This window comes from Tupaia chinensis, unplaced genomic scaffold (genome assembly GCF_000334495.1).
Source record: "Tupaia chinensis unplaced genomic scaffold, TupChi_1.0 Scaffold000591_1, whole genome shotgun sequence".
Taxonomy (NCBI): domain Eukaryota; kingdom Metazoa; phylum Chordata; class Mammalia; order Scandentia; family Tupaiidae; genus Tupaia; species Tupaia belangeri.
In genome coordinates this window covers 2,573,150-2,593,036 of record NW_006160107.1, presented here as the reverse complement: position 1 = coordinate 2,593,036, position 19,887 = coordinate 2,573,150, and positions in this window count along the sequence as shown.

Genomic DNA, 19,887 nt, shown 5'->3' with positions numbered 1-19,887 from the left:
TGGGATCTTGGGCACGCAAGCACATGTGCCTAGCAAGAGTTTTAAGCTGCCAGGTCTGGGACTTGAATCATGGTTGACTGTGGGAATCCAGCGACATAATCATTATTCCATCTGCTGGTCCCCTTTTGTGGATTTCTTAATAGCCTCTTTCTGGTGTCCCTGCCTATTCCCTTGACCTCTTACAACCTATTCCTAATAGAGCAATTTTTTAAAACATTGATCAGATTTTTTTAAATAATTATTTATTTTATTTTATTTATTATTATTTTATTTGTCCAGAGAGAGAGAGGGAAAGCGAGAAAGAAAGCCTCCAGGTGCAGGACCTGAACGGTGATCAGCCGTGTGGGAGTCCAACACCTTAAGCACCATGCCACCTGCTGGTCCATATTGATCAGACTTTCCTACTCTCCTGCTTAGAACTTAGTAAATCTTCTCATTTCTTTCAGGCCAAATGTCAAAATTTGTTTTGGGGCATTATTACTTTACAGAACTATTTTACTTGTTATCATTATTTTTTTTTTTAATTTGACCAAAGAGAGAGAGGAGAGAGTGAAAGCCACCACATCTGGGACTCGAACTGCAGTCAGCCATGTGAAAGTCCAGCGCCTTAACTACCATGCCACCTGCTAGTCCCTAAATGCCAAAATTATTACAAGGTCCTACGAGGTCTGGCCCTTTTTCACTTCTCTGATCTCATCCCTTACCGTACTTCCCTGGCTGAGTCCTCCACAGTCACATGCCCTTTGTACATGAAAGTATAGAAGGATACAAACATGCTCTCCACAGAAACAGAACAAAATGATGCATAGCAAGCAACGGGAAAGTTACTTCCAGGGAAGGATATGTAGTTTCGATAAGAAAATAAAGACCTGCCGTCTGGACATTAGTGGGGGAGATGCATTTTATGCAGGACGACAGAAGAGGCAGTGGGTAAGGTGCTTCTAACATGACGAAGGTTTTATATTTTGTGTGAACCGATACAACATTACTGCTGAATGGATCATATTATAATCACAAGACCATCTCTGAGCACAAAACAATATATAACAAAATTCAATAGCTAGTTTTTTCTTTTGAGAATTATGTATTTAATTTTGTTTATTTATTCATTTATTTTATTTTATTTTAATTTGACCGGAGTGAGACACACACGGGGTACGGGAAGATGGGGTGTGAGAAAGCAAGCTACCAGGTCTGGGAGTCAATGTGGGAATGTCCAGCCCCTTAACCACCACGCCGCCTGCTGGTCCCCATCCACAGCTAGTTTTAAAGGGAATAGATTGGAAATATCTAAATGAAGGCAAAAAGGAAGGCTAGAGGAAGCAAAACCAGTGGGGACAAATTAACTACTGGAGCAGCAGGCCAGGACTTACCTAACGCCGATCACAGTAAATGTTAGTGCGTAAACGCTCCAGCTGAAACGCCGTTATCAATGTGGTACAAGTCCAATGAGTAACACGCTGCTGCTACCGTCTACCACACCATGGTAAGAGCCACACATTAGAAGCTGAGCCGTCAGAACTGGGACTGTCTGTATAAAAGACAGAGAGGTTGAAAATAACTGGCTAGAAAAAAAATACGTGACACAGCGGGGAAGAATAAGAACCCTAGAGAGGTCGTTATAATATAAATAATGGTGACTTCCAGAAAAGCAGCATTAATAAAGAGGGATACTTCATAGTGAAAAATGAAATAACTCATCAAACAGAAACAAATTATAAATATATATTTATCAAATAATAGAAACTTAAAGTGCATGAAGCAGAAATAGAAATAAAGGGAGAAATGAGAAATTACACGATCTTTTTAAACTAGCAATTAATAAGAGCCAGAAAACAAAAATAATTAGTATAAACTTGAATGCTCTGAACAACACCATCAATGATCTTAATCTAATTGATATTAAATAACATTATATCCAACAACTGTAGAATAAATATTTCTTTTTAGTGCACATTATATGGTGAATATAAATTATATGGTGAATATAAATGTAAATTGTACACTAGAAATAATATATATTTTAGCATAAAACAAGTCTCAAAATATTTCAAAGAATTGAAATAATGATAAGAATTGAAATAATAATAATTGACTAATGATAAGATACAAGGAGCGACCAGCAGTTGGCGTAATGGCTATGTCGCTGGACTCCCATGTAGTTGACCGTGGTTCGAGTCCCGGACCCGGTGGCTTAAACTCACACCTGGCGCGTGTGCGTGTGTGCCCAAGATCCCGAGAGGAGAATGGAAGAGAAGGGATTGCAGTGTGGCCATCCCCCCTAGGCGGGTGATTTCTTGCTTTCTGTCTCTCTGTCTCTGTCTTTCTGGGAACATACATGCCCTATAGCAAAAACCTCTCCAAAAACAAAAAATAATAATAATAAGGTAAGATACAAGGAAACCCCAAATATCTGTAATTTTTTTTAGAGGTTTTTGGTTTAGGATATGTGTGGTCACTGGAGAGAGAGACAGAGACAGAGAGAGGAAAAGTGAGAAATCACCCACTAGGGGGATGGTCATGCCTCGATTCCTTTTCCATTCTGCTCCCTGAATCTGGGTGTGCACACATATATACAAGGTGTGATTTCAAGCCACCAAGTCTGGGACTCAAACCACAATGGGCCATGTGGGAGTCCAGCGATGGATCCACTATGGCATTTGCTGTTCCCCAAATATCTGTAATTTAAACAATACATTTCTAGATAATTCTTGGATCAAAACAAAATCATAAGAGACATGTTAAAATATTTTGAGCTGAATGACAATGAAAATACAATAAATATTCATAGCAACTGTATCTGAAATAGTCAAAAACTACAATGGCAGTCAACTCGAATGCCAGTCCACAAGTTGATGGATTCACAGATTGCTGTACGCTCATATAATAAATTATTTCACAGTAAGAAGTCAAAATTTTTAAATTGTACAAATTATAAAACACTTATAATTATAATACAAATTATATTAACATTTATATTAACGATTATAATACAAATTATAAAACAGCTTTTTTTTTTTAAACATGAGCAAATCAAAAAAGATACGATGCATCCATGTGTTGCTTAACAATGTGGATGTGCTCTGAGAAACGCATCATCGGGCAATTTCCTCATTGGGCCAACATCGTACTTCTACAGGCCCGCACACACAGCCAGACCCACACTGTAGGCACATAGGCCGAAAAGCATTGCTGGTTATACTCCCACAAGACCAGAATGGAAAAGCTGGACATTACACAAACGTCAATTCTTTAAAAATTAGTATATAAAATCATTCTATTCCAATAAAAAAATATAATCAGGAAATGTTATGAAATTTAAAATGTTACTCTCATATTCATCAGGACGAGAACATTTTCAAGAAAATGAAAACAGTCTGGAGAGCAGATTTGCCCTACTGGGTAGCGAAACACACCACGAAACCACAGTTTTACTAGAGGATTAAACTACAGGATTAAAATAGTGTGGAAATGGCAAAGCAAGCATAATTAATAAAACAAATGAAACAGAACTGAGTCCAGTTACAGAGCAATGTGTACACAGGAACTCAGAATATTTTCTTAAGTATGTTAAGAAAAATCTCTGTACTGTGCTCTCAGTTTTTCTGTGAATCTAAAATTATATTAAAGAATAAAGCCTATTAACATTTAAAAATAAAAATAAAATTCAGTTATGCAAAAAATGTGCATTTCAAAACAATAAAAAAGAAATGCATTATTGTTTTTTAAAATTATTTTATTTATTTTTGTTCATTTATTTTAATTTGACCAGAGAGGGACAGAGAAAGAGAGAGAAGGAGAACAAGTAAGCCGCCAGGTCCGGGACTCGAACCGTAGTCAGCCATGTGGGAGTCCAGCACCCTTAATCAGCACGTCCCCTCCCAGCCCCAAGAAATACATTATTAAATAAATGATGTGCTACAGTCAGGTAAATATTTAATAAAATATATAAAATTTTCCATATCACATAATGATACACAGAAAGGAAATGTTAGAAATATTTCAAAGTTAAATGTTAAAAACAAAAAATAACAACTTGTCAAAATAAAATGTGAAAAAACCTAAGAGAACATGATAGGGACCAGCACATGGTAATGGTGGTTAAGGCACTGGACTCCTGAATGGCCAACTGCTGTTAAAATCCCAGATGCAGCGGCTTGACATCCATGCCGGGAGTGCGTGCGTGCCCAGGGTCCGGAGAGGAGCGTGGAGGAGAAGGGATGGCAGCATGGCCATCCCCCCAGGGCTGATCCTCACTTTCCCTCTCTCTGTCTCTCTCTGGCAAGCACACATGCCCTATGGCAAAAACCTAAAAAAGCAAAACAAAACAAACACGATAAAGAAAAGACATTCTTAACGAAGTCACAAAATCTGGAAGTATAAGTAAGGATGACGCTTTCGAAAATGTTGAGCATTATATAGTATTCCAATCCAAGTAAAAAGTAAAGTCACAGCCTACGGTGAAATATTTAGTGCATTTATCCAAATAAAGAATATATCTGCCAGAGCAAATAGGTTACTAGAAGAATGGGGATTAGAACAGCCAGCTATATAAAGCACATGTGGTCCGCGACTGTACTGGAAATCAGGGAGACACAGAGGAGGCCCACGTGGCATCTTCCCGTGCTGAGCAGGGACGTTCGACGTACCGAGGTGGGACTGTCAGCCGGGACAGATTCGTCAACGGGCAACCCGAGCAAAACACATCCAGATTTCACAAACATATCCCTTTAGCCACAGTAATTTTACCAAGAGTGATGTTTCTAAGCGAAAACATATGGATATACATAGAAAAGATCACAATTGTTTGTAAAACAGAAGAAGAAAACAAATAAAAATCAACAGGGAAATAAACAAACTTACAAAATGTATTGACAGATATTAAAGACAAAGAAAAACACTCCTTATGAACAGCAACGCTCACTTACGAAGGTCGATGCTGACCAAATTAAATTGCTAACATAATGCAATTCCATAAAAATCCAGACAAGTTTATTTGGCTGACTTTTACAACCTAGTTCTAAAAACGATCTAGAAGAACAAAGGCAAAGACTAAAATACTCTTGAGAAAAAAAAATGAGAAGGACTGAGTCATAACATACAGTAAGCATGACAGTTACCACTTATTATTAATATGACATGTAATATTTAAGCTATTCATATTTCGTACAGAATTAAACACATGTAAGGAAACTGTACGTGACAGCGTTGGCACAAGAGAGCACCTGCAGAGTATTCAATAAACGACAAGGGCAAAACGAAAGGCGTTGGTACCCTGAGACACTATTCACAAAATAGGGAAAAATGTTGAAATTTCAGAAGAAAATATGAAGCCAAGGTTTGTAACTGGAGAATAGAAGGATGTTCTGAATAACACGTAATAACTAAAATCAAAGAGAAAAAGCTTCTTTCAACATAACATCATTAAAATTTTAAACTTTTATGCATCAAAAAAAAAAAAATCACCATTGGTGACTGGAAGGTGGCGTGGTGGTTAAGGGACTGGACGCTCCCACATGGCTGCCCATGGTTTGAGTCCCAGACCTGGCAGCTTGCTTTCTCACTTTTCATCTCTCGCACTGTATCTCTCTCTGATCAAATTAAAATAAATGAATGAATAAATAAAATAAAATATTTTTTTAATAAAGCTTTTTTTAAAAGAATGATTTTAGTTAATTTTATTCATTCATTTATTTATTTTCATTTGACCAGAGAGGGACAGAGCAAGAGAGAGGGAAAGTAAGAAAGCAGGCCACTAGATCCAGAACTTGAACCTTGGTCAGCCCGGTGGGAGTCAACCACCCTAACCACTATGCCACCTGCTGGCCCCAATTTTTTTTTAAATCGTCATTAAAAAAATAAAAGACGAGACCAGCAGATGGCATAATGGCTATGTTGCTAGACTCCCATGTGGTCGACCGCGGTTCAAGTCCCGGACCAAGCAGCTTAAAATTTATCCCAGGTGCATGTATGTGTGTGCCCAAGATCCCAAGAGGAGATTGGAGGGGAAGGGATTGAGGAGTGGCCATCCCCCCAGGAGGTGGTTTTTTACTTTCTGTCTGTCTCTCTGACAGGTACAAGTGTCCTATAGCAAAAACCTCTTTGAAAAAAGAGATAAGCCTAAACAGGGAACAAGTACTTGCCGTGCATGGCTAAAAAGTGATATGGGGAACCAGCAGGTGGCATGGTGGTTAAGGCGCTGGACACTCCCATATGCTGACCACAGTTCGAGTCCTGGACCTGGTGGCTTGTTTTCTCATCTCTTCTCTCTCTCTCTTTCTGTCTCTCTCTCCCTCAGGTCAAGTTAAAAATAAATGAATGAATAAATTAAATTAAATTAAATTAAATAATTATTTAATTTAAAAAAAGAGTGATAAGGAAAATACAAATCTGTAAAATAAATCTTAAAAAGATAAATGTTTAGAAAAATGGGGGTGGGGGAAAAAGAAATAAAAATGGCCGTAAGTATTCTAAAAGAGGGCCACCCCCCCACTGTGTAGTGGTTGAGTGCTATGCACTAGGGAGGAGCCAACAGGTGGCGTGGTGGTTAAGGGCACTGGACTCCTACATGGTCAAGTGCGGGTCAAGTCCCAGACCTGGCAGTTCGTTTTCTCATTCTCTCTCTTTCTCTCTCTCTCTATTCTCTGATCAAATTAAAGTAAGTAAATAAATAAATAAAGCTAAATTAAAACAAAAATGTTTAAGTGCTATGCACTGGGAACCAGCTCCCACACAGTTGACCGCGGTGCACATCCCTGTCCCAGTAGCTTGAAAAACACGCTGGGTGTGCTTGTGTGTGTGGCCGAAATCCCAACTGGTCGGAGGCCTGGGAGAAAAGGGATGAAGACGTGATCGGGTCCTTTCCCTCCCTCTCTCTCTGACAAGTGTACAGGCCCTCTGGCCATTAAAAAAGAATTATTCAAAGATGTTTAACCTCGCAAAGAACAAAGAACATACAAACTTGTGTGGCAAGGCTTATGAAGTTTTAAAATAAAATATACCAAGGATATAGCACTACCAACTGTCTTGTGCATTGCTAGAAGGGGTGTAAATTGTTAGGCATTTCAGAAAGCAGTCCTATCGCCCGGGGATTTGACAGCGTGTCTGTGGTGGGAAGCACGATAACAGCCCACAAAGATGCCCACGTTCTAATCCCTCCAACAGGGAACACACTACACGTGGAGGGCAATGCAGGGCGTGTGGAATAGAAGTTACTAACAGCTGACACTGAAGTGAAAGCACTATCCTGGCAGGCCCAGTGTCATCACAGTGGTCCTCGACATGTGGAAGGACGAGGAAGAGCCAAATCAGAGACGTCAGGGCAGCGACGGCAGCAAGGCTGCCCTGATCTCCTGGGTGAACTCTACCCACCACTGCTGGCTCTGACAATGGAGGGGCCCACAATAGCAAGCAGAATCTACCCTAGCACCTCCAGGAGGAAGACAGCCCCGCCTACATTTTAGCCCAGTGAGACTCATTTCGAACATCTGAGCTCCAGAACTCTGAGATGATTCGTTTGTATTTGAAGCTACTACATTTGCGGTGATTTGTTATAGCAGCAACAGGAAACTAATACACACATTTTAACTCAGCAGTTTCCCACCTCTAAGCAAATACCTTGCAAGAATGCACCAGTGACGTGTCCAAAATATTCCCAGCAGCGTTATTTTGAACAGAAAAAAAATCGCAAATCAAATGCACATCTATAGGGCCAATTGACTTAAGGAACAGGGGGTGAGAGGCAGACAGTGAAGTGTAACAGCAACACAGACTCCAGGGCTACCACGCCCAGGTTTTCAGCCCAGCTCCTCTTCTACCAGCTGTGTGACCTGATTACTTATCCTAACGGTGCCGCAGTATTCACACATGCAAAATGGGATTACTCACTGTACCTATCTCACTATGCCCCTATCTCATCATGTTGGTATGAAAATTAAATAAACGGATGCATGTGAGATACTTGGGACAGTACTTCAAAGGCCTAGCGCTATACAAAACTAAGCTAATAATCCTTAAACTGGACTTGGACAGAGCAGGGAAAATAAATTGTCTAAAGATTTCTTCAATATGAATAAATCTCAAAATATAAAGTCATCACTCCTGGGTATCTACCCAAAGGACAGGAGAATGCTCAGTCAGAAAAGCACTTGCACATCAATGTTTATTGCAGCATTGTTCATGATTGCTAAGACATGGAACCAACACAAATGTCCACAAACAGATGAATGGATGGAAAAAGTGTGGCACATGTACTCTGTGGAATACTACTCAGCCATAACAATTAAATTAAATTAAACAAACAAACAAACAAACAAAAAGAAGACTCTGGAGTTTGATAAAAGTTGACTATGAAAGATTTATTGCTGAGTGAAGCAAGCCAGGCTATGAAAGAAAGATCTCGTGTCTCCACTTAATATGTACTGACTATCCATACTCTGTGGTAGAGATTGAAATATTGGAGGGAATAAAAGCAGTGAAAATAGTTATGGATGCTGAAGCCAGTGTGGAATGGGCTGGGCGGGAAGGGGACAGCACAGAGAAGGACAGCATGAGAGCAAACAGAGAGGCATGACATTAGTGGGACACAGAAATGGGTTGCTACTGCTGATAATAACATGTACAGTTCTCAACTGCACTGGTGTGAGAAGTACTTCATGTTAAGTAAATTCTCTTTATAAGCCAAGTGATGTATAGGGATTGAGTATTTTTTTTTAAAAAAATGAAAATACAATAATAATCTGAAAAAAATGAAAAGCTATTTGCCGATGATGATGTGGATAATAATGTCTTTGTCTTGACCGATATGCATGGTAATCATGCTGGAAAAAGAAATGTTATACACTGTAAAGACATATGTGATAAATGTAATACAGGGGCCAGCAGGTGGTGTCGTGGTTAAGGATGCTGGGCTCCCACATGGCCAACAGTAGTTTGAGTCCAGGACCTGGCAGCTTTCTTTCTCTCTCTCTTTCTCTCTCTCTCACTCTGTCCCTCTCTAGTCCAATTTAAAATAAATATTAAAAATAAAATAATTATTAAAAAACCTCTTAAATGTGGTATAAAAATATAGTTTATTTTAAAAAAGAAGAAAAAAATTAGAAATAATGTTCAAAATTTGTATGAATAAAAATGTAAAGCAAAAAAATATATATAAAGTCAGGAGCAAAAAGTAAATCCAAATAATGCTTAATGTGATATAACTTCTCTAAAAACCTGTCAATCTAAGTATGGATTATTTAGACTAAACGTAAGTTGCAAAATTGTAACTGCACGTGTTCAGGAGAGTAACGGCTTCCTGGGGGCGAGGCTGGAGCGAAGAAGCGCAGTAACAGGTGGAGAGGTGCAGGTGCCTCCAATATTCGTGATGTCCCGGCTATTAGGCTGTGGGACAGGTTCACGGTTTTTTTTTTTTTTTTTTTTTTTTTTTTGAAGAGGTTTTTGCTATAGGGCGCATGCACTCGCCAGACAGACAGTGAGAGACAGAGAGACAGAAAGCAAGAAATCACCCCCTAGGGGGGATGGCCTCGCTGCAATCCCTTCTCCTCCATTCTCCTCTCGGGATCTTGGGCACGCACGCACACGCGCCCAGCATGAGTTTAAGCCACCAGGTCTAGGACTCGAACCACAGTCGACTACATGGGAGTCCAGGGACATAGCCATTATGCTAACTGCTGGTCCCAACGGTGTTTCTTGTATCAGCTTCAGGTTTTATATATATGGTAGTATATATAACACTTCTAGCTTACAAAATATAATAAGAAAATCATACTTACTCTTTTGTATGAGTAAAGTGTTTATAACATAAAGTATATAATTAATTTATTAATTTATTGATACAGTTTGGTGTAAGGCACTGTGCTCGCTGGGAAGAGGCAGAGAGGGAAAGGGAGAAAGCAGCCCTCAGGAGGGAGGACCACCCCTCACTTGCCTCTCGTTTCTTCTCCTCTCAGGATTTTGGGCATGCACGTGCATCTGGAGTTTCTCAAACTGCTGGGTGTGGGACTCGAACAGCAGAGCCAGCCATGAGGGATTCAGTTACCTTCATCGCCACACCCCCAGCTGGCCTCACATAATACAGATTATAGAAAAATAAATTTTATAAAATTGGGTATATCTTTTCTAGCAAATGCATGAAGCAGTCAGAGAACTCATCAAGAAATACCATTAAAAAAATTAGCTGCAGAATAATTTCGGTATGAAGTTATTCACTTAAAAACCAAATAAAATACTTATTTGTTATGTTCATGTATTTGCATGCATGAATGTATACATGTATTTCTGGGGAAGAAGCATGGGGAAGCCCCACCTGCAGTTTGAAGATATCATGTCTAGCATGTGTTAGCAGGTATACTGAGTACAAAGTTTGAGACGAGTAAGGTCTAAAGCAGAATTTGGGGGAAACCACATTAATTCTCTGAGAAATTGTTGTGGCAAATTCTTTAAGAAAACATACAGGGGCTAAGTCCCCGGTCTGGGACTCAAACTACAGTCAACTACATGGGCGTCCAGCAACCGAACCACTACCCCTCTGCTGGTCCCTATTCCTGTCATTTTTAACAGCTGAGTTTTCTGAGTCCAAGGAGACAATCCCAGTTTTATCATCCTCCAGCCAACAGCAAGATGTACAGAGACAGAGAAATCACGCCAGGCCCTTTAACACCAAACCCAGCTTTCGGATCCTGAGTTAGGCCCATGCCCTCACCCCACTGCCCTGCGGACAGAAAAGGCGGCTTCAGCAGGCTGACCAGACCACGCTCAGCACACCGTTACTGTGAGAGAAGACGGAACCAAGTACTGGAGGACAACGGCGACACTCACCACGATGGCGACAACCAGCCTATTAAAACTTACATGGATGGGGCCAGCAGGTGGCGTGGTGGCTAAGGCGCTGGATTCCCACATGATCGACTGGGGTTAGAGTCCTGAACCTGGAGGCTTGCTTTCTCATTTTTTCTTTCTCTCTGTGTGTCTCTCTCCAGTGAGCACACATGCCTTCCCTCGGTCTCTGGTAAGTATACATGCCCTATAGCAAATTTTTAAAAAAATATATATAAAATTTTAAAAACCTATATGAATGTAAAAGACAAAATATCTGTAAAGTTAATTGTGCAGATGAAGAAAATATACTTAAAAATCACACAGCTTCAAACAAATAGCTTATAAGATATAATTTCTATTAAGAAAAACATTAGCTAAATAAGTTAGTCAAAATAAGTTTTCTGTAATAAAAAAATTATATTTTTTTCTTACTCTTCTCCAAAACTGAAAACATTAGTGACAATGATCAAGTGTATAGCAGAGGGAGAAAAGGGGAAGCTCTGAATAATTCAAAATTCATCATGACTTGATTCGCTTGTCTTCTCAGTCTTCAGATCACAAAGTCTAACAATGTGTGCATTGGTTTTGTATTTAACTAAACATAAATTTATGGAGCACTCAGTTTGTTCAACTCACAGAGTTAATTTTATGACACCACATGCCAACACTCAGCTAGGAAAACAGCCATTCTGTCCTCTTTGCAACCTTGGTTACTCTATAAAGTGTTTCATGGGCCAGGTGATGTTGTGGTTAAGGCAGCTGGATCCCACATGGCTGGCCACGCAGTTCAAGTCCTGGACCCGGTGACTTGGAACATACCAGGCGCATGTGCGTGTGCCCCCAGATCCCAAGAGGGGAATGCAGAGATGGGATAGCAATGTGGCCATCCCCCTCACTCCCACCACCCCTCTCTGGCAAAACTAAAAGAAAATTAAATGAAAAAGCATTTCACTGCTCCCAGATGCCTACGACCAGGTGAATCTGGTAGGCTCCCCGCACGGCCCGTAGTTGACGCTAAGCGGAAACGCAGCGGAGCCGTGAGGACAGGCTCGCATAGCCACTGAGAAAGCAGGAGTGTCCCCGCGTGGCCCCTTTCATTCTCCGGCCTTGACCCAACTGCCTTGGGGAGACCCTGGTGAGACAGGCCGAGTCCTGGGAGAGTCCGGGGAGCGGGAAGGAAGAGCAAGGGCCCGTGTACAGCCACACCCTCAACTGCTCGGTTTCCTCTGCTTGGCTCGGCTTCCTGGTTTGAGTAAACTCGGTTCAAAGAGGACGAGTGACCTACCCCAAGTCTCGCGCCAATGATACCAGAAGTGGGTCCCCTCGGCCCTTCAGGAAGCAGTTCTAGGTGCTCCCACGAATTACCACGGGCCTGTTTTCTGGCGGAGACCCGCATCGCCATGTCTAAGCGGCTCCCCTGCACATTTTTATTGCTCATTTTCTTTGAGCAAATAAAAGTGTTTTATATCCTCTGGGGCCATTTATTTGACAATGGTAGACGCGTGGGAAAATGTAATTGCTCGTAGGAGGATGTGCTAGTAAATATGAAGTTTAAAGGTTAAAAATGAATATTCTGACTCTGGAACTTTCCTCGAATCCAAGGAGGAAAGGGGGCCAGGGCAGGGCGGCGGTCTGACCGCAGGGCAGGCGTGGCAGTGGCTCCGGCTTGCCCGGGTCGCCTCTCCCTGCTGGCTGGGACCTCTCCAGACTGAGTTTCCTCTCCAAAGGGAGGTGGGTGACCTCGAATCCTCTGAGGACAGGCGGCAGCTGAGGGCTCCAGCAGAAGCTCTATCTCGGCCTGAGCGCCTGCAGGCACTGCTGTGGGTGTGACCCCTGCACGCTGGTGGCCTGGGGTTCTAGACCCAGGCAAGGCTCACCAGGCTGCCTTTGCCTGGAATCTGTCTCCTCTACTTCTGGACAATTTCCTCTCTCTTTCTGGAGACTATTCCAGGGGGAAAAAAAAAAACACCTGAATGGGTGTCAGTCACGTGCGTTTGATTTTAAATTTATCCCATGTTCTCATAGCTGAATTTAATGAAGAGATCAGAGAGGTCAGCAGGTCCCAGGTGATCAGTATCGTGTCAGAAGGGGTGGAAGGGCATGGCAGGTGTAGAGTGAAGTAAAGTTGAAGATAGCAAAACACACAGACACAGATTGTGTGGAAACAGTGTCTCAGTTATACCCTGGCACAGATTGTGTGGAAACAGTGTCTCAGTTATATTTTGGTGATGTCATATGCATTTTATGATGTATATTCCTATGAGGAGCCAGCTTAAAATGTTGCAATGTCTAATGGGAATATCTAAATACTGCTTTTTATTCTTTTTTATCTTTATGAGAATTGGTCACTTTATTTGCTCCAGAATGAGTCATCAAAATGTCCTGAGAATAATAACCACATATACAGAACTCTTAGAGGCTCGCGGTTCTGCTCGAGATGACTGATATTTTATAAAAAGAGACGCGTGTCTAAAACAGAGATGCAGTAGCGCTGAGCGTGACCGGACGGGACTCAGGTGGTGACTTCTCGAAGGCACACGCACTTGCGTTTGACACTGGATGTTTTATGTATACGAGTACTTTCCTAAATAGTTTCATCTCAGAAGATCTTTTTCTGTTCAAGCGTTATTATTTCAAGGCATTTTAACACTGAATTGAAATGAGTTTCCATTTAACTCAGTTGGCTGTAGTGAATCCCCACTTTAACTCTGAAAGCCAAAGTCCTTTCCGAGGCCTATGAAGGCCAGAATAAATTGTTCCCCTCAGATTCTTGTGACCGCCTCTCCCACCTCATCCTCATACTCTGCTCTAGACACACTGGCCTCCTCATCGTCCCTGGGAAACACACTCTAGCCGAGAGCCTTTACTCTGACTGTCCCTTTTCCAGGGACTCTTCCACAAGCATGCCTTTGACCAGCTCCTTCGTCCCCTTCAGCCTGTGCTCCAATCTCACGTCTCGGTGCCGCCCTCCTGGCCACCCACCCTACTCTGCATTGCTCACGTGTCCCACGCCCCTCAGTCTGCTCCACTTTTTCTAGCACGGGTAACTTTTTCATATGTAATTACTCTTTATTGTAAGAACTGAGCACTTGGCTAGAATGTAAGTCACCAGGCATAGTCTTCCTTGGGTTGCATCCTGATATAGTCCCAAGACTCCAAAGAGTGACCAGCACGTAATAGTCGTTCAAAAAATGCTTGTTGGCACAGAGGTTAAGGAAGCTGGATCCCACGCGACCAACTGAGCAGTTCAAGTCCTGGACCCAGATGCTTGGAAAACACTCCATGGATACATGGGTATGTGCCCGAAATCCCAAGAAAAGAATAGAAGAGAGAGGATTATGACATGGCCTTCCCGCCCCAGGGTGGGGGTGGGGTGTGATTTCTCACTGTCTCTCACTCTATATCTCTCTCTCACTGTCTCTCTGTGCAAAGTGCACATGCCCTATAGCAAAAACTAAAAAAAAGAAGCATTTGTTGAATGAATCCTACTGAACAAAACCCTGTGTTCTCTTGCTGAACACTCCTATCAAAATCGTGTCTCTATATTTATCCACATATACCCTTTATTGTGTTCATTAGACATCTCGATTTAGTCAGCCAATATTTATTGAGGTAATACAAACACGAACACAGCAGATAAAGCATTACATTATAGAGAAAGGTTTAGTCAACCAAATAAACATGATGTACACAAATGTAACAATATGATAAAAAGTCAATCAGAGACCATCAGAGGAGAATGAGACAGCAGAGGAGGTGACATTGACCAAAGACAAAATGAATGAGGGAATGAGACGTGGGTATTCAGGGAAGACAGGAGGTTTATGATGACAAGTACAAAATACCTGAGCAGAAAGCTATGGGAGGAGGTCACTGTGGCTGGAATGTCCTGCGTGATGGAGGGGGGCAGGAGATGCGGCCAGAGCACAGCCAGGTTAGCGAGCAGGTTCAAGGCCACGGTAAGACAGTTGGTTCTGCAGTGGTTGAACACCACTGGAGGGTGAGGAACAGAACGACTGATCGATTTCACGTGTCCTTTTTGTATTGCTTGACTTTTTACAATAAATCTATAATCCTCCCAAAGTCAATTAAAAAAAGTATGTAGTGAAAAGAAAAGAGGCATGAATAAAATTGTACGTGTGTGTGTGTATGGGAGGTGTTGATCATTAATCACTTTAATATTGAAGCCTTTAACACCTTACTTGGGCTATTCACTCCTGCGCTGTGTTAATGTATTAGAGTTTGAAGGACTTTTAGATGATACATAATTTTTACTAAGTAAATATTTTGAAAAACATTCCTGTTTTCAGTTTTCTCACTAGAGAGTAGAAGCAGACAATAAACGAATACTAGGGCAAGCAGTGACTCACAATGGGAGGAAAACTAACGTGGGCTAAGGACCGACAGGGATGGGCGGAGGGAGAGAGGGTGAGAGGTGCAACCGCCTGGAGGATGGTGAGCTCACGCCGGCCGGGCCAGGCCTGGTTTTTGTAGCCTGACATGGAAGCGGAGGACTGAGGGTGTGCTGAGGGAAGGCGCTCAGACCTGTGAGAACACGGGCGGGCATGACGGAAAGGTTGGTGCATCAGAGCCGCTCTGGGTCCGTCTCTCCATCCTGTGTGTGCTCAAGTCTTTGAAAATCGCACAAGTCGTGTGTATTTGCAGTGCTCGAAAACACCTTTGTGGCATATTTTTTTTCCCCTTTTCTTTAAATTGATTTTTTTTACATTAATTCACTATACATCATTACAGCATACAAAATGAATTTTCCATCCAAAATACACTGTATATTGGCTCAGTCAAGCACATCAACATATGTGTTATCGACAAATTATTTTCCATTTCTTACGTCTCGTATATTTTGCTTTTTTTTTTTTTTTTGCCATCCTTGATTCCCTATCCCTCACCCTCTGTTGTGTCCTACCCTCCTCCCACATGTCTCTGGTATCCATGGTTGCTTTCTATGCCTTTCCCCCCATTTAACTGTGGCACGTCTTGTCTTGAGAAGAGGCTGCCAATATTGAGGATTTCCTTGATTGTTTACTATGTGCCAAGCATCATGCTGAACCCATGCAGTTTCATATGGTAGCCGCTACTCACAGGGGACTATATAAATATAAAGTAACTGAAACTAAGTGAAAATATAATTTTAATTCATTAAAACTGAATGTGATGATAAATTCGCTTTCTCATTCAGATGAGCCACATCTTAATTGCCCAGTAGTTGCATATGGCTAGTAGCCACATTACAAAGCAATTCCATAATCACTACAAGTTCTACTGTGACCACCCTAATCCTCTCAGAAACCATAAAGCATAGTAGTTGCTATTATCCTTAATTTACAAATGAGAAAACTGAGGCAGAAAGATCACGTAACTTACTTAATATATATAGTTCTGGTGTCATTTAGACAATAAATCTACTCTTTATAAATTAAGTAAGTAGTAGACCAGCAGTTGGTGTAATTGGCTACGTCGCTGGACTCCCATGTAGTCGACCGTGGTTCGAGTCCTGGACCCAGCGGCTTAAACTTGCACTGGGCACGTGTACGTGCGTGCCCAAGATCCCGAGAAGAGAATGGAGGAGAAGGGATTGCAGCGTGACCATCCATCCTGAGGAGTGATTTCTGGCTTTCTGTCTCTCTGTCTCTCTGGTAAGTGCACACGCCCTATAGCAAAAACCTCTCAAAAAAAAGTAAGTAAATACCTAGTTACTGGAACTTCTGAATTTTGCTTATATAGAGGTAGGGTCTCTCAGACATGATACAAAATCAGCTTCTCATTTTGCCTTATGCTGTTTCAACCCTAGCATAAATGTCTGCTCAGAGAAATGCAAACTGGCAGTGGAATGCAATGCTGCGAAGAGGCAGATATGCCACCGCACTGCGGCATTAACTGGAAATGACACTGGAAGTCGTTTGCAGGAAATGCTGTATCATAGCCATTTATATTTGTGGATATTTTTGGTTTTATAAACTAGTGATATCTTCTTTGGCTTTTTTGGTGACATGACAGATTTACAGCTAGAAACAGATGCCCCATGCTCTTCATGGTTGTGAAAGACTTCAGGGTATACAGAACTGTTAGATTCTCACTGCACAGAGGAGATTAGGTTCGTTGTTACCAGACATAAGGATGAGGCCATGGTTGTTAGGTTGGAATCAATGGCTTTTATTACTGGAAATCCATGCCAGTGTTTAACGCTCAACTAGACGAACTACATGTATCTATCTCAAACAGTATCTCATGCTGTCTCATGCTAATCTTTAGACTCTCTAACCACTCTCTCACGATGATCTCGAAGTCATGCTTTAATGACCCATTCTCCCATTAAAGAGTTAAAATGCTTCTGTACTCCCAGTGCCACCTAGTTTCATCCTGCAGAAAAAGAAATGTGGGGACCAGCAGGTGGTATAATGATTACATCGCTGGACTCCCACGTAGTTGACCACGGTTCGAGTCCCACCTGGTGGCTTAAACTCACTCTGGGCACATGTGCGTGCATGCCCAGGATCCCAAGAGGAGAATGGAGGAGAAGGGATTGCAGCATGGCCATTCCTCCTGGGGGAGCTTTCTCGCTTTCTGTCTCTCTGGCTCTGTCTTTCTGGTGAGTGCGCGTGCCCTATCGCAAAAATCTCTCTCTAAAAAAAAAAGAAATGTGACCCAGCCAGGGATGCGGTGGCTAAGGTGGCCAGATCCCACATGGCTGACTGAGATGTTCTGTTCCCACCCCAGCTGCCTGGAAAATACGGCAGGTGTGTGTGCATGTGTGCCCCAAATCTCGAGAGCAGAATGAAGAAGGGAGTGTGGCATGGCCGTCTACCCTGGAGGGAGGGGTGCTTTCTCACTTTCCCTCTGTCTCTCTTTTTCTCCCCCTCCCTGGTAAGCACAAATGTCCTATATCAAAGTGACAAAAAAAGAAAGAATGAATGAATGAACAGAACGAAGGGAGAATGGAGAATAAACAAGAAGGAAAGAAAAGAAGGAAATAACTGGCCTAACTACAAAAAATCTAAATGCAGAAAGATCTAAGAAGTCAGAGCATTTTCAACAGAACTCTATAGACTGATACTTTCATGTTTGTAAGGGTTCTATTCATTGACAGAACGTGACTCCTTGTAGAGAACCTGTCCGACAACGCTTGCTCAGAGAGCTAGGCTAATCTTGTACGGAGGAGTTAGAAAATGAGGAAGCCAGAAGAAAACAGAATTTTCCCACTAGCACGACACTGACCAAACTGAAAACCCTCCGCCTCATCCGACTAATTTTTAGCCATTTAATTTACTTCTCAGAAAATGACCATTAGTCATTAAGAATAAAGCATGTGTGCTGTTTGGGGCAGAACCGATGTAAAAATGGGTACCTTTCAGGCTCTGCCTTCAAGAGCATGCCAATCTAACAAAACGGGTAAATAGCCAAGTTGTTGGGTGAGGGGAAATCTCTTTCCATTCAGTGAGGAAACAGAGTCCTGAAGTTTACAGCACAGCTAGTCCTTGAAGGAGCGACGTCTCTAGCAGGAAGCCATCATGAAGGGTATTTTACTGGGTCAAGAGGCAGGAAAGATCGGCCCATAAGCAATTGGTTGGACATCGCCATCATATGCTGTGGGTCAAAGAGGACGATGGAAAATCAAGCTGGCAGTCGGCCGGAACTGACACCCCGAGTGCACGGAGCAGGCAGAGCTAGTCGCCCCACCTCTCCTGCACGGCTAGTGGTGTTTCTCCTCATGACCCGGTACCCGCACGGAGGCCGTACACAGCACACACCAGTACGCAGAACTGGTTAGTGGCCAGCCAGTGGCAGTGGTTACGGTGGTTACATCTCTCCTAGGCAGCTGTGTGACTTGAGTCCAGATCTAAGATCTTTAAGAACATGCCAGGCACATGCATGTGTGTGCCCCAAATCCCAAGAGTGAACTGAAGGATAAGGGATTGCAGCATGGCCTTCTCCCCTGGGGCTGCTTTCTCGCTTTCTCTCTCTCTCCCTCCCTCTCTCTGTCTCTCCAGCGAGCACATGTACCTTATAGCAAAACTACCCAAAAAGGAACAAAGAATTAGAAGCAGTGCACAGCCAGTTAGACGAGGGGGTTGTCTGCTGTGGACCTCCTGCAAATGCCACTGTGCTCCTCGGCCACAGAACCACTCCCTTTTCTTCCAGCGTTGAGCCGCACGTGATACTCAAAACTTCTATCACCACTTTGTCCAACCACCAAAGGAGGAATTGACGTGCAGACCCTGGGGCTAGCTTTGTGGCACAGTGGTAATGCACTGCTCAAGAGAAGCCAGATCCCACAGGGCAACCTCAGTTCGAATCCCTGGTCTGCTCATGCACATCAGTGGCTGAGAGGACTGGAGGAAGGGAATTGTGGTGTGACCTGACTCTCTGGGAAGGATGCTTCTCTCTCTCTCTCTCTCTCTCTCATGCCCATGTTCACTCACTCTACCATGAATAAAGAGGAAAATAAAAAGAAGAACATGACCCCTGCCCCTCCTCCAAAAAAATTGCTAAGAGGGAAAGGCAGGGATAGATACATGTTAATATATATCTTGGGGCTGGCAGATGGCATGGTGGCTGAAGTGCTGGACTCCCACATGGCAGACTGCAGTTCGAGTCCTAGACCTGGTGGCTTGCTTTCTCACTTTCTCTCTCTCTGGTCAAATTAAAAAATAAGAATAATAAATTAAATTAGATAATTCTTGAACTATAAATAGATAGATAGATAGATAGATAGATAGATAGATAGATAAATAGATAGATAGATAGATCTTGATATTTGAGATGTAATAAGTCCCTGTGCTGCTTAATCCATTTAAAACTGGAGTCTCAAAGAACCTTCACGACACCCCCAGGCTGAGGAATTGGAATTCGCCCCTGACTGAGCGGAACAGGGCTGTCACGCGTGTGGGCAGACACTGAAATTGACATGCGCTGCTAAGTGCGATGGCTCGGCTGGAAGGAAAGAGGGCAGAGGAGTGGGCGAGGAGACAGCAAGAACCGTCCAGGGGATGCACGTCTGAACACGGGAGGGGCCAGGGTGAGGACGGCATTGACCAGGTGTGAGCCATGTTG